At 35.3% G+C, this 16,905-nt stretch overlaps 1 long non-coding RNA gene across 2 annotated transcripts in view; it reads right to left on the minus strand.

Moving 5' to 3' along the window:
- Positions 1-3,642, minus strand: part of LOC110396782 — a 32,562-nt gene extending 28,920 nt beyond the window's left edge. The window contains exon 1 of one of the 2 annotated variants that reach the window (XR_002437255.1): positions 3,446-3,642. This is a non-coding gene — a long non-coding RNA (uncharacterized LOC110396782). The remainder of the gene's footprint in view (positions 1-3,445) is intronic. The other variant, XR_002437254.1, reaches the window with a different exon arrangement.

Consider the following 16,905-nt stretch of genomic DNA (forward strand, 5'->3'; position numbering starts at 1 on the left):
TTCACTGGGAAATCTTCATTTGCTATAAATTCATAGTAACATTATTTATTGATAAATGAATGATGCTCTCAACTTAGATGATGTTTACTTCAACATTGTCTTCATTATTGATTTGATATCTGCAGAAATTGAACATTTTTTCCAGCAAAATGAAGAAGTTATACTAGGACAACATAGGAAAGTAAATACTTTGTCTTATATCATAGTCCAGAAATACAAGAAAGTATGTTCATTTTAACTCTCATTCCTGCTTATGTCTACAGTAATAAATTAGGATATGAGAAGCAATTTTCATTTTTCTGTTTAATTGTAGACTGTCAGGAATAACACACTTTAGTAATTAATATATTTAAAATAGTGCTTTTAGAATGGATTCTAAAGATCAGATTTTCAAAATCTCAAACCCACCGGTTCCTATCTACACTGATCTAAGTAGCTGAATTCTGCTGATGATTCTTTTTTTTGGGGGGGGAGGGGGCTATCTTTTTCTGTAATAAATTTCATACATTTGCCTCCATCCTTTACTACTGACATTCACACAAATCAAACATACATTAGCTAGGTCTGATATTAAATATGTCACTATAGATGAATGTTTGTGAGTAACATATTTATTTGGGAAGGGAAGAATCTGTTATACAGAATACCAAGATTTTCTATTTCAGAAATTACTAGTCATTACAACGACTATATAAAACTTTAAAAGAAGCACATTTCACCTCATATTGTTAAACCAATGTGAAAATATTTAAGAAAAAATATCTGCAGCTTGCATTTAGATAAAAGCAAGAAGACAAATAAATAAATTCTTTCATTGTTCCTACCAGATGAAATTCTGTCATCATTTTCATCACATTTAATCTGAGAATGACATTAACCTTGTCTTCTGCATACACAGCATAGAGAAAAATGAATTACGTAGAGAGACGAGCTCTTAGTTTTATTTATTTTGCTGCACTGTAGGATAAATGGGTCAGGCAAGAAAAAGAGAAATGCTGCTCCAGCTGAGTAGACTATTACATTCTTATAGAGAGATTCAGAAATCATTACATTCCTTAAGTTTAGACTAAACTGAGAAAAGGACTGGTACACAAACGAAGCCAACAACAGAATGACAGTGGCTCAAGCAAGGTTATCATTGAGAGGACAGTGACACGTTCGTTTGTGTGTGCTAAGCCTGCTGCTTACAGATAAATTTGCTTATATATTCCCTAAAAGATTGAACAAACAGGACATTTTACTTGTAACTCTGACTGAAATTCCCTCATTCAGGTCTGATGCACAATAAACAAAATCAGAAATATCAAATTTATTTGCTTTAACATAGTTTAGGATAAGATAATTTAGGTAACAGAAGGCAATTTACATATGGTGGTAATGAACTATTTTGTAGATTCATATACACTATTTACACAAAAACAATTTATCACATGTACATTGATGGACTAGTGATATTCCACTCATCCTCCCAATCATTACTGGTCTTTTTTGCAGGGGTTCAATGACATTCATAGAAGTTTAGTTTCCACAAAACATAAAATATTGTATTGAGATTGGTTGGGAAAGTTTCCAAATGTGCAACATTACTGCTATGTGTAGACTGTGAGAAATTTCTGACTGTGTAGCTGTCTTGCTTCTGCACTTGCAGTACTTAATCTAAGTTTAGACTGCTTTTACATAAAGGTTTGTACAAGAGGTCATGAACCACAGCACATCTTTCAGAATACATAATTTTTTATCTTAATGAATGATTAGAAAAATGTACAAAGTGTTCCTCTTGAAATCAAGAATAAAAAAAGTACATGCATTTAACTAGAAATATAGGAATCTATTTATGGAACATATTTTTTAAATGATTATGAATTGGTTTTTAAAAATGTTATATTAGAGATGTATTATACACTGGGATATTCCTTTTATGTATATGTGTAATACTAAAATATAGGTTGACATATAATTATTGCTATTTGCAGAAATTAACCTCAGGTAAATTGTATTAAGTAGGAATAGTATAAGAATAACATTAACTGTATCATAATGGTACAAATAACAGGACATCAGGGATTTTTACTTAATGTCCTATACCTTTCCCAGGGAGTAGACACAGAAAATACATCTGGTGGCTCACCAGTATCTTCAGTGCACGGGAAACTACAGGAAACTAAATGCAGAACTTTGACATCTTTGTATTAGCAGATATTTTGTACAGTTTGAATACATGCCTATTGCTATACTTATGGTAGGAAATTAATAAAAAAGCCATAGTCTCTTGTCTGGTCCTAAGGGCAAGCAGCACAAACACATATATCCTGTAACCATATAAGGAAGCAGCCTGCCTTCATTTTTCTACCAAAAAAGTAGGAAGTTTCCATCCATTACAGTCCACTGAGAACACACTGGCTCACTCATGCCCAGGCATTGCATGGGACAGGCATTAACTCACAAAATCACAGAATGACTTACTTTGGAGAGGACTTCTGAAGTTATCTGACCCAACCCCCTGCTCAGAGAAAGACCAGTGTAGTTGCTATAGTCTGTTGCAGCACAACATCTGTACATATGCCTTCACTCTATTATATATATAGTTTGTACTCCTATAACAAATGTTTTGGAAGGATTTGACATATACCTGGGCAACTTCAAATGTATCATCAGAAAGTCTCCATTTCCAGTGAAACCAGACAGCTGTTTTCAAGAGCACTAATTTCAGAGGCAATGTGTATCCTCTCCTCTTTCTCCCTTTAGTCTGTCTAATAAACACTTTAACAGTAGAACTGAGCTCTGGGACAGTCAAGACTGTCAAGACTGTCCCAGAGGGCCAGATATGATCTCCAGAACTTTATAAACAATTATTTTTGAACTGGAATGATTATTTGATAAAGTTGAATTAAAACTTGTAAAATGAGAATGGAGTAATGCTACCAAGATATTTAGACTCTGAGACACTCCTAAATATTGTAGCCAGCCCAGCGCTTAAAATTTTTATCCTCTAATTTATTGCAGAATGACACATAGAGCTGAAATAGCTTAACATTATGTCAGCAATATCAGCTCTCCCCATTATATCTAAGATGGGCATGAATGAGAAACAAACCAGCAATCTCACTCCATTTTGCAAAGATAAATAAAATGTCTCATTTATTAAAATTATGTCAAGATAGAGGAGTTACTGTCTGGCCTGAACTTAGGCAACAGGCTAAGATTTACTGAATTTTAATCAAGGTCAGATCACGGATCTGTGAAAATACAAAGATATAATCTAATTGTCATTAATGGTCCCTTTGAGAATCACTTGGGAGATGTCAAAGGCTAAATCCTAGTTTGAGAAGCATGGTAACATAATGGTACTTGGGGGCTAAGTTGCTTAGGAACTTTGAAGCTGGAACATAAGTCAGTTTACTTGGTGCTAAGCTATGGAATTGCAGAAAAGTTATTCTGTACTCACTTCCTTCTTCTCCAGGAGGGTGTGCTTAGGGTGTCTGTGTGCTTCCATATAATGAACACAGGGTATTGACAGTTACTTTTCATTTCCTCCTTGCACTTTTTCTTCTGCAGAACACAGACATTTAACATTTAGCTCAGACTAATCTGTGATTTCAATATTGGTAATAGTCATATGTTGTAATAGGCGGTTGCGAGGATACGAGGTGTAACGAGAAAGGCCCCCTCCCCAAAGGAATAGGGACAAGTTGACCAAAGAATGTACCCGTGACGCAGGGAAAACGGCAAACTAAGATGATCCGATAAGCTACCTTTTGATATGTCAGTAGATGGAAAATACTGCTTCATGCTTCACTGCTACATGCCTCAGCAAAATATCCAATCAGCATTAAGGGAGTAAGCTTTAGATGGCAATAGTGGATAACAAGTATTATAAAAGTAATGCTATACCTTTGAATAAAAAAGCTTTTCTTGCTGCTATTGTGTGTGTGTCTGTGTGTGTGTGTGAATGTGCTTTCAAGTGGTGCCGAAACCCGGGAACGTGTATGTGTGTTTTCAAGTGGTGCCGAAACCCGGGAACGTGTGAGTGAATGTGTTTTCAAGTGGTGCCGAAACCCGGGAACGTGTATGTGTGTTTTCAAGTGGTGCCGAAACCCGGGAACGTGTATGTGTGTTTTCAGTCATAGAAATGAATAGAAAATTTATCTGTCACACATAGAAGAATATTCTTTGTTTGCACATTTGAGCAAACACAAATAATACATGTGCTCGCAATATTGTGTATTGTTATTCGCTACTTAATCAAATTCAGTCTTTATTGTTAGAGTATATGTTTTTTGTGCTTAAATATGATGCTTTTTTACATCAATGTTAAGTTAGATGAGTTCAAACATATCAACCTATTTTTCCACATACTTTATATTTTCCACAAAGAATTTTTGTTCAAAAGTAAGAAAAAGATATCTGTGCTTCCTGATTCTTAGATCTTAGCTGACAACTTTAACCTCAGTTTCCTTTAGCCAGATGAAGACATGAGATATTCAGAGAATAAATGAAAGGTAAAATTATTGTGTCAAGTGGGTTAATAGGGAATTTAAATTCATTTATGTTTGCTTCTTAGCTGCAAAATTTAGACTAGATAATCTTTAAAAACATCAACCAACATTTGCCAACTTATATTTTATGTAAAGTCTGAGAGCATTCAGTTTCAAAATCTTTTATTGTAAAATGAAAAAATATATATTTTTTGAGAGTTATAATCTACACACCAAGGTTTTCCTTCTCAAACATTTACATCTACAACCTTCTCTACTGTTAGGATTTTGCCTGGCATGAACTAGCTGTGACAATTACATTTCCAGAATTCATTACAAATACATTACAATTACATTTCCAGAAATTCATGTGATCTTAAGCATCCTTTGTCTACTTCCTTGGCAAATTCCAGAAAGTGTCAATGGAAAGGCATTTGCCTTGTAATGGATAGGAATTAACTGTTATTTAAATGCTATTTAAATATCAATTCTAAACTGATCAAACTTCTAAGTTCCAGCTCAAACTGGAGTTTAAACTTCTAAGTTGAAATACCTATTTCAGTGCATGTACCTGTCCATAAGTATGTTGGTGCCTCTGCAGTCCAAAATGAAGCTAAGAATATCAAGGCTTGAATATAGTCTGAATTGTTGTTCTGAGCATAAGCATTTGCTTTCTACGTGATGCTGCTTTATAAGCCATAGTAAGAGGACTAAATTGGTCCCCAAATTTTTCTTTTGACTCAATAAATCTATTATATGGTCACAGAAGATTAAAAAAAAAAAAAAAACTTCAACATGAAACACTTGCTTTTGAAATAGCCAAAATTAGTAGGTAGGAAATTTAAAAAGAAAGAATTTGTATTCAAATTTATGTTCTGATTTACATAATAGAAAGATATATACAAGTCCATGTAGTCTCGGACAGGAGTCATAATCCTGAGCTACTGCCATAGGGACAGCAATGGAAAACAAAGCATTTGGACAATATCAAATTTTCTTTGTTCCTGAATTCACATGCTCTTCACTTCCAGTTCCATTAGTAACCAGATATTTATGTGTGGAACTGCTATATCTGTCTTTTTTTCCCAACAGATGATCTAAGTGCAAGAATTAGCATTGCATATGCAACCATCAGAAAGAAACCTGTAAGTCAGAAATTGCAGCATTCAAATCAAAACATTTAAGACATTTCATGACCTATTCCCTAATCTCTCTGTGCTTAAGTTTCCCATCAGTAAAGAGCTGATAATTTTGTTTGTCTCTCTCATAAGGGGAAGTGTGAGGATGTAAAAGATGTTGAAATGCAAAGGTGCTGTGGTTAAATATCAGACACAGACAACTACAGAAGATGAAGAAATCCCAAAGGCAAAGGTCTTCACTGATAAGAAAAAAATGGATCATGCAGCAGTAAGATTTAAGAAACAGTGCAGATTTAGGAAACTAAAGTATATTTCAAAGCTGGAACCCAAGGGAGTAATGGTAAGACTTCCATGTGAGATCTTATTTTTATAATAGTCTTAGTACTTGCCTACATTTTTTATAATATTATAACACATGCTTGAATTAATACATTATGAAAATATTAAACTTGGGGGAAAAAAAGTGCAGGCATAAAAAGAAGGAAAAGAGAATATAAAATTACCTATTCCTTATTCCTTACATCTAAACACAACAGTTGATTATTTGTAGTTTATTTCTTTTTTTTTTTGTCTTATAACGTGTCAGAGAACAGAAGATGTTACTCTTAAGTTTTAGGATAAGCTAGGAAGTCATGAATGTAGAGTATTTCTTATGATTGGCAGTTCAAATGATTGAAATACAAATATTTGGAATTTCTGTGAAATTAATAATTTTTAGATTTCTTCTCCACGGTAAGGAAAAATTCAAATTCACATAAAAATGAAAACACGATTTTCCCAAATCACAATGCTCCATATGTCATGTATTTTGGCATTCTGCAGTCAGATAATTTAGAAACAACTTTTCTATTGCTCTGGATCATGCTACAGAATAACTCTTTTACAATCAGGGTGGAAGTGAAGATATTGTGGGAGTTGGAACTTGATGATCCTTGGGGTCCCTTCCAACCCAAGCTATTCTATGATATCTATTTCAGTCTGTGCTAATGACATTTTGCCCAGCTGAATAAATCATTTCAGTATTCTTTGAAAGAATATGTGTATCACAAAATATTTGCCCCTAGTCTTAAGAATTTACTTCAAAATAGATAAGAACAGAAAAGACAGATTTTCCATCTTTTTGCTTAATAACAATGCCATCAAGGCTATGTTCCAAATGATGTAACAATGCTGCTTATAGGGGATGGTTTTTACTTGCTGTTGTTTGAAATAACCGACGTCACATCTGAGATATCTTCTTAAAAAAAACAATCAGCACCTATTGCCTCGTGACCATATTGTTACATCTGTCACTAAGCAAGACAACCAAATTTAAATGCTCTTTTCTTATTAAATTGAATTTCTATGTATATAGCCCATAAAAAACTCAAATTTTGTGTGAAAATGAATTAATAAGAATTTTGGAAAGCGTTGTTGCTAATAGCACTACCAGATAATTGCCATAATGGATTAATCAATGAAATGGAAAATCATGATATAAATTAAAACCATGCACAGGAGTGCTGACACTGTAGTTCATATCTATGAACCTTAAGCAATGCAATCAAACAAAAAAATTAACAGATGCCTAAATTTGTGATATAATGAATGGATTAACTTATGTCAGCATTTTAAGCACTCTGAATAGCTCTTAAGGATGCTGCCTGAAGAAATGTCAGTGTTAAAGTACATTTATTATCTCAGTGGGGAGATATAGATTCACTCGGTTACCTTTCGATTTTTGAGCTCAATAACTTTTATGGAAATACAGACATTATATAAATTATATATGTTAAATGGTTTCACCTTGATGAGTTTAAGTAACTTGTCAAGATGTGCATTTTGTCTGTTTGACCTATCAATTAATTTCAAAACAGGAAGTTACTTCAGTATTCAAGGTAAATAAGAAACTAAGGAGAGCAGAAGCTTGAATTTAGGTTGAGTTTTTCCAGTGGTTCTATTTATTTGACATGTGGCTATAAGTAAACCCAGTAATCAGTTATCTTAATACGATTTTTTGCCAGTATTAACATGAACTGTTAGCACAAATTATTCTGTTATGCCACTGATATACAACTACATTTTATTTAAAAGTTTATTTAAAAGTTCTATCAAATCCAGTTGCTTAGTAGTCTGGGGGTGGGGGGAGGGGGGCAGGGAAATCCTAGGCATAATTCCTGACACATGCAGAGCACTACATTTTTTTAAAATGCTAAATTTCTAAACTGAACTTCACAAATAATTGTTTTTAAAAAGGCACTGAAGGATTGAAAAAAGAAGTCAAAATTTGACAATTACATTGATTAAAATGTAAGGATCAGAAAACACTTGAGAGAAGATTGGTGCTAGTAAACATGTTAGCCTCATTACCTTGAAGTTAATGAGTAAATATGAATGAAGGAAATAAATCGATCACACTCTTAACTGGAAGATTTTCATATTTCAGTAATAGAATTAATTGTCATAGAGCAAGAAAGGTCAGTAGTCCACTGGAATCACAGAATTGCAGAATCATAGAATTACAGGGGTTGGAAGGGACATCAAGAGATCATCAAGTCCAACCTGTAAAATACAGTGGACTAAATAAAGATACAAGTAAAGATTCAAGTAAAAAAATATCTTCACTTTGAGAAAGGAACTCTGGGTTTTCTGCATCCAGGCCTTTCACATGCGTGGAAATAAATTCTTCCCTGCTCAGAAGGTGTATGTTTAGCCAAAAAGCATCAATCTGAGGTGCAGTTTTTGAATAAATATAAATTACATTTCAAATGTACAGCCAAAGAGAGCATACATCAGATGTAATAGCATACGCTGTTTAAAGGGCAAACCGATGGAGACAACACTCTAAGTGCAACCTTATTTAATCATACCGAAGTACTTCTTTAAAAAAATCAAGACATTGGCAGGAAATGCAAGAGACTGTTATCTACTGTGATGAAGGACTTCGGTGCTAAAGGAAGGCAGTTCTGTGTACTACCCATGATACAAACTGAAAGAACTGAAGATGTATTTAGGGTTTATGGACATGGATCATTTATCTTTCAGCATGTATATATGGAAAATCAGAACTTCATATAATCACCTCTAAAGGATAAGGACAATGACTGAAATGCTATCACTTAACACAGACAGATAAGCAGAAAAGTGTTAATATAAGACAAACTCGGGTAGGCAATAAAGTTGCTGTAAAGTTTCTATCGTGCACAGTAAAGCACCAAACAAGGATGAAGGAGAGATACACAGAAATTCAAAAAAGGCTCAAAATATTCACAGAGGAAGAGAGGCTGGATAGTAAGGTAAATTTAATAAAGGGAAAAACTGTAATGAAATAATAAGTAACAACATGTCTACATTAAAATCCTGCTATGGAAAGTGCTCAAAAAGTCAACAATGATTTGGTGCTAAGAATGTGCTGAAGACACAGGATTAGATTTAAAGGGTCACGGATACCCCAACAGGACTTTCAGAAAAATATTACAGTTTATCAATATGTATAATAAACTGTACTTTTGTGGATCTGTGGCTCAGGGTTCTCAAAAGACACAGTAAATACATACTGCTAACAACATGACATGTTCTTGGAACAGTGACAGATATAACAGTTTTCATGCATCAGATGTATTGTCAAAGAATCATCTGACATAAAAGAGATGGTAGAAATTAACAGTGGATCAACAGATCAAACTTCCTGCATTTAAATTTTGTGACATATAAGTTTATAGACCTATAGCACAGATTACTGGCTTACAAGATGTTCTTTTAAAAATAGTTAGCTATATAGAATAGTTTTAATAGTTCTATTTCATGAAAAATGTGAACTACACTTCGAATTTTTAAAACAATTAAGAATTGTTTAAGTTAAAGGTGCAATGACTGCCTTCAGCATAGTTCACAGGACAGAAGAATTGTACAGTAAAAGTTTTTGCAACTTGATGGGTGAACAATCATCAGAAGGAATAATGACAGCTTAGAAATATTTAAAAATGAGGTAATCAACAAAGAAATTCAAATTTAAAAGATTCTTTATTTTCACAGGTAAAATAAGAGGAGTATGGATGGGATATGTTGAAAATAAATTTGGTGTAATACCCAAGCGTAAAATGAAAATTTGGTCTTACTACAGTCAGTACAGGAAGTCTTGCCCCCTGCTCAGTTTTGCCAACAAAGATCAGTCATTGTATCCTTATAAAGTGTGGGTAAAGCTGGTGCATAGTTACTTTCTTCAAGCACAGATTTCCTACATTCACACACTGGATCTAATAATGTGCTATACTATGGAATCAAGAAAGGAAAAAGCATTGATAAAAGAACTTTGTATAAAGCAACAGAAATCAATAACAACAAAGGTATTTGAGGGATCAAAAGAACAACTTAACAAATGGACTGATATTATAAGATCATATATAATTTGTGTTTTGTTGCTTATCAGGGACAGTGAAATATATGAAAATGTTTTCTTGGGGAAGTAATGGAATTAGTGATGATAGCAGAACTGGATAAGAATAAATTAAGGCAGGTGAAAGAGTAGTAGGTTTGAGTAGGATCCAAAAATATGGACACATGGAAAATGAAATAATAAAAATTAGACTGTTTGCTTACTCTTCTTTTAACTCTTCACTGGTCTTAATAAGGACTTGGAATAATCCCAAAGAAAAATTAAATTGGAAAATATCCAGAGGAAAACAAAAAGAAGATATTAAAGTTCAACCTCAATTAAATAGTATGATTACTGAATAAATATGAAGGACTTAGATAAGAGCAGCTGGAGAATAGTAAAAATTTATGAAAGGGGAAATGAATAATAAATGAGTGATTAACGTAAGGAAATAAGAATGTGATATTCAGGATTATATCAGTACATAGCATAAGTACTGCATAAGCATTTGATAAAAGTTTTTAATAGAGTCTCTGAAGATGAATAAGAATAGAGGAAAGGTTTTTTTTGTCTCTTCAGTGCCCTCTTTTCAGTGCTGGCTGTAAATGAGTGCTTAGACAAGAGTAGGGAAACTGCAAACATACTTCAGCTTAATGTTCTATTTTCAGTTTAGTAACTTTCTGTTCTAGATAGGGTTTTTTTTTCAGTAACCTAAATCCATTTGTTTTTCACAGGTATTACCAGTTTCCCTCTGTACCCATACAACATTTTTACTTCCACTGTATCCCATGACAAGGTATTCCAATCTTTGGAAGAGCAATCTTATTTTCTTTGTTTTGATCTGACTTCATTTATTATTTTCTATTCTCCATCATGCAAGAAATACTGAAATCTCAAGCCCTATCCACTCATATCCATGGCATTCATACCACTCTTTCATATCCGTCCTCTCTTTTCCAGATCTATAAATTAACTCCGGAGTTAGTTCATACTTTTGATCAGCCCTTGTATTCCTCCAAACATTTTACAGTTATACATTATACTTGTAGAGTTTGAAAAGACCACAAATTTAGACTAAGCATAGATTAACAATCATATAATAAAGTTTTTTCCTTTTCTCTTTTCTAATCATTTTGAACATTTATTTCTGACCATCTGATCATTAAATTGACACTCAACGGAGCAATCTACAGGGAATAAAGATCTGTTTCTAAGTAGTATTGATGAATTCAGTCTGCCATTTCATATGTAAATTTTCCAGCAGAATATTTTCATATTTATCTACTCAGAATTTTACCTGTTTAACTTCCCAGTTACTCAGTCTCATAACTCTTCATATCTTCCACTGACCCTTGTCCTCATTACTTTAAATAATCTAGTATCTTCAGCAAACTTTCGTGTCACTCTATTCTCTGATGTAAAGCCTCTCTGTTTTACATCATTTATGAATATTTTTAACAACACAGATTGCAGCACGTATCCCTGATGAGTTCCACTGCTAACATAACTCTACTCTTCCAAAATAATTTACTCCTGTTCTGTTTCTTGTTTTAACCAGTTACTTACCCTCACAAGAACCTTTCTTTTGTTCACTGACATCTTAAATTATTTTGCTGAGACAATTTGCCAACAGATTTTTTGGAACGTGAGTAGGCTAATTACATCCAAGTTTGCACTGGTCTTGTCTTGCAGAATCAGTCACTTTTGCTCTCTCAGAGGTTTTGAGCAGGAGCACAAACATATATATACTATTCTTCAAAATGTTAACCTACTTATCACATGTAATATTCCTTTTTATGTATGAATTCTGAGTTGCAGTAGGAAAACGTGAAGAATGGCAACAGTCCCTTCTCCACTGAGGGTATGGGGATCTGTGAAAGATTAAAGGCAATGTGTAGGCACTGCAACCAGAAGAGACATTGCTTGAATAATTTTCCTGTCTGTTCTTCCTTTCTTTTTCTTTTCCTATGAGCTCAGATATCATTCTGGGCTTGTACTCACTGCTGAAGGTTGTGACAAATGAGTTTCTCTTTTCACAAAGATTTGAGACCATCTTTGCTTGTTTGTGAGGCAGGACTTCCCATTTACAGAGGCCATATTGTCTCTTCTCCAGTACATAATATTTCTTGAAGTACACACTAGCTCTAACTTTTACAGGATTCTTGTTATATAATGGATTAGGAACAACAATCTAGGATTCAGTGCTGAGAACAAATACTCAACATTGTGTTCAGCACCAAACTGACTAAAGCAAATTAACAAAGGTAATGCAAATTCATGGTTAAAATCATACAAATTATTGTTCTGTTTATGCTTGATAACAAGTAAGAAGGGCATGCCTGGAAAGAGAATAAAAATAACAAGAAAAGGGTTGTATTTTGAATCTATCAATAACTAGTGACAGTCCTGCTCCAGTTCATTTAACCAGTTCAGAAGAAGTCATTAATTTATAATTTCTGGCCTACACTTACATACATATATATATATGTATATATACACACACACACATATGTAATTTATTGTTTTATAGATCCAAGAACTAGCTGAAAACTCATTTGTGCTTCTTGATAATGGTCAAGCCTTCCATTCAGCTGGATTTCTTTAATTGAAATTACATGGGTGTCACAAGGGTCCTTACTGCAGCTCTGAAAATATGTGATATATATACTGGTGGATGGGATGCTGAACTTGAGCCAGCAATGTGCTCTTGCAGCCCAGAAGGCCAACCATACCCTAGGCTGCACCAAAAGAAACATGGCCAGCAGATCAAGGGAGGTGATCCTGCCCCTCTACTCTGCACTGGTGAGACCTCACCTGGAGTACTGCACCCAGATGTGGAATCCTCAGTACAGGAGAGACATGGACCTGTTGGAGCAGGTCCAGAGGAGGGCCACAGAAATGATCCAAGGGATGGAACACCTCTCCTATGAGGGCAGGCTGAGAGAACTGGGGCTTTTCAGCCTGGAGAAGAGAAGGCTGCGAGGTGACCTGATAGCAGCCTTTCAGTACCTAAAAGGGAGCTACAGGAAAGAAGGGGACAGACTCTTTAGCAGGGTCTGTGGTGACAGAAGAAGGGGAAATGGTTTCAAGCTCAAAGATGGTAGGTTTAGATTAGATATAAGGAAAAAATCTTTTACAGTGAGGGTGGTGAGGCACTGGAACAGGTTGCCCAGTGTCTCACTCTGATTATCAGAGCAAGAGGAGGGAAAAAGGAATAATCTCTTACACTCAGAGATGTGGTGAATGCCCCATCACTGGAGTCTTTCAAGGTGAGGCTGGATCAGGCCCTGGGCAACTTGATCTAGCTGTGGATGTCCCTGTTAATTGCAGGGGATTTGGACTAGATGACCTTTAAATGTCTCTCCCAACTCTTAAGTATTCTATGATTCTATGATTCTATGTTTGTAGGAACTACTTTCTCCACTGAGCCTTCATTTGGCTAGCTATATCTAGACATTCATAAAGGTTCACTGACTTAATAATCCTGTTGCTGATATACATTTCTCCATTTCTCCTATCAGAACCTGCAGTCTCAAACTAAAAAATCTATATCAATCTTTCTTTTTAAAAGTTCCCCATATTTGTTTGTACTTTATATGCACTAATCAAATATCTCCTCTTTTTTTTTTTTTTTTTTTTTGCTGAAACATGATATATTATTTGGAACAATGATGAGTGACTGGTGTTCATCAGATTTTAAGGCAAAAATTAATATGAATTTTAAAGAAAGAACATTTATTTCAGCATATCTCATCTCCTACAGAAAAAGATTTCTGGCCACTTTATAGATAAGAGTCTTTCTTGCTTTGATGATGTCTGCTCTTTGCAGACTTAACATGGATATGAATAACATGTTAATAGGCTAGCCTTGGGGAGACTGGCTAAAAACAGTTGGTTCCCATTAACTTAGGACTTCTGGCACTAATATTCAGATTTTACTGACAGTATTTAGACTCCAAAACAGCATTGGTTTAAAACTCTGAAAAAATTATACAGAGTGTCCATGCTACACAGTGCTCTTCTTAGCCATCATGACCATGTCACATGCTGAGTTAGGCAAACATTTTTTGGAGAAAACAGAAATTCCAGAAATTCCGCTCAAACCACCACCTTGCTCTTGTACACACCCTCATTCATGTTATCAGACCCAACTCTTCATCATGCCAACAGACTGAGAGCATTCTGCACTTAATACATTAATTTACCAGCAAACTGATGGTGATTTCCTGTTTAAGTATAATGTTTGTGTGAGGACTGTACTACATCTTCTCCACCAAAATGTGCACTTGGATCAGGGCAATCCCAAGCACAGATACATGTTGGGCAGAGAATGGCTTGAGAGCAGCCCTGAGGAGAAGGGTTTGGGAGTGTCTATTGATGAAAGACTCAACGTGAGCAGACAATGTGTGCTTGCAGCCCTGAAGGCCAAACATATCCTGGGTTGCATCAAGACAAGCATGACCATAAGGTTGAGGGAAGTAATTCTGCCCCTCGACTCTGTGCTTGTGAGACCCCACCTGGAGTATCATATCCAGTTCTGGAGCCCCCAGCACAAGAAGGATGTGGAGTTGTTGGAGCAGGTCCAGAGGAAGGCCACAAAGATGATCAGAGGGCTGGAGCACCTCCCCTACAGGGACAGGCTGAGAGAGCTGGGGCATTTCGGCCTGGAGAAAGAGAAGGCTCAGATGAGACCTTACAGCAATCTTCCAGTACCTGAAGAGGGCCTATGGGAAAGCTGGGGAGGGACTTTTTATAAGAGCATGCAGTGGCAAAACAAGAGGAAATGTTTTAAACTGGCAGAGGGTAGATTTAGACTAGATATTAGGAAGAAATTCTTTACTGTGAGGGTGGTGAGACACTGGAACAAGTTGCCCAGTGGGGTTGTGAATGCCCCCCTCCCTGGAATCATTCAAGGCCAGGCTGGATGGGGCTTTGAGCAACCTGATCTAGTGGGAAGAGTTCCTGACTATAACATGGAGGTTGGAACTAGATGATCTTAAAGGTCCCTTCCAACCTAAACCATTCTATGATTCAGCAAAAATCTTAGGAATTCCATTTTATATTTAGTAGTCTCTTTTTTAAAGAATTTTTTAAAATCTAACTAAAGACTGTATCCAGTCCCATAGCTCCCAGAGGAAAAGACAGAGCTGGACTCCATTCCTAGATTTCAGATTTATGCTTGAGAATTTAACATATATGTAAATCACCAAAAGAGAGAAAGTGGAAAACACACACAGGAAAAAACATATCATAGGTAACAAGGAGGAGCACGTGAGTCAGATTGATCTTTTTTGCTTTTGATTCACTAGTAATGCAGGTAGTAGTAAAACAAGATGAAAAGGGAAAAGGGTAATTTGTCATGCTTTTGTTGTAGGAATAAACATTAAGGCAATATTTATCTGTGAATACGTATTTTAACGCTAGCAAAAGTAATGTAGGTTGCAGTCAGCAAGACATTAGTAATAAAGACATCTCCTGTCTAAGCCATAATACCATACTTCATAATACCTTAGGGTATTATGAAGACTGAGTTAATAAGAAAATATTACAATCTTTTCTGAGTCAAATCTCATTTTCTGACAGGGATACATGGTACAGTTGACCATTCACCAATCTAGCAAATCATTAGCTTATGTTCATAGATGAAGGCTATGTGTGTGTGAGCAAAATGAAAACTTTCAGTCTGGAGATATCCATTAGCTTAAGCAGAAATTTTACATAAATGAAATTGAACTTTGGTATAAGCTTCCTGAATAAGACTATGTTTATAACCTCGATCTTAAATAATTCACAGAATGCTGTCTCTGGGAAAGCCATTGAAATGTACAGTGTACATTTTTTGGTGAATTATTTAAGATTATTGGAAAGATTTCTAAGGAGTGCAGGATTTTTCAGAGGAAGGGCTTAGTTTTGCATATTGGCACTGTAAATATTTGGCAAATACTGCTCTAAAGGACTGATTGTGTAGTGTGCACTCACCAAAACACTGAGCAAGGCATAAACAGGAAAGAGGAGACAAGAATCTATTCTGAGAGTTTTTGAACAAAGTTGCTGTTGCTAGGGAAACCACTTCCTTTATCCGCACTTCTTCCAAGTGCATGCATCTCAAAGTTCCTGAGATAGTGCAGATTACAATTCAGTATCTTATGAAATTACAAGTAAAAATCATGTATGTCTTTGTATGTATCTATGTTGTGGGAATTGTTTTTTGTTGTTGTTGTTTGTTTTTTAATAATCCATAGAAACTGTAGGAAACTGACTAATTTTGAAGTTCACAAAGAAACGTACACACAGCGGCCACTGTATTTTAATTTGGTAATTTTTTTCTACTTCAGCAAACTGCGGTGGATTTTTTGACTACTTTTGTTTGTTGTGTGCCTAGCTTCCACCATGCCATTGTTACAACTACACTCAAAAGTTTCAAATAATAAACGCATAACAACCTACTTTCACTATTCACTTACTGGAGCCTTCCGCTTGTTACATATTATTTTCCACTGAAGAAAGAATAAGTCTGGCTATGTACTGGACTATAGCTGTCTGGATAAACTTCAGAGTTTGACTCAGAGACCCAACAGATTTACCACTGTTGTGCCCACAGGCACACCACCAACACCAATCCTCTACAAGCACCTCCTGTCATCACTATGCCTCATTCAATCTCCTGGTTCAGTGGAGCAGAGAAGCAAAGTCCACACAACTAGGAAACTTTTCTGCCTGAGAAATGGTGGTTTCCATTTTCTTTCATCCTCTACATTAGGTTGAAGCCTCTTCATGTGATTTCTTCCACTCCATTCTGACCCACCCTAAACTTAAGAAAAACTATTGTAGTGTAGCACCGGTAAGGTAGATCAAAAGCTATCAGAATTATTTAAGATGGCTGGTGAAAAACAACAGCATCATTTTCCCTTTCAGGCTGGAACCTGCCACCTCCACA

Source organism: Numida meleagris, chromosome 3, assembly GCF_002078875.1.
Source record: "Numida meleagris isolate 19003 breed g44 Domestic line chromosome 3, NumMel1.0, whole genome shotgun sequence".
Classification (NCBI taxonomy): Eukaryota; Metazoa; Chordata; class Aves; order Galliformes; family Numididae; genus Numida; species Numida meleagris.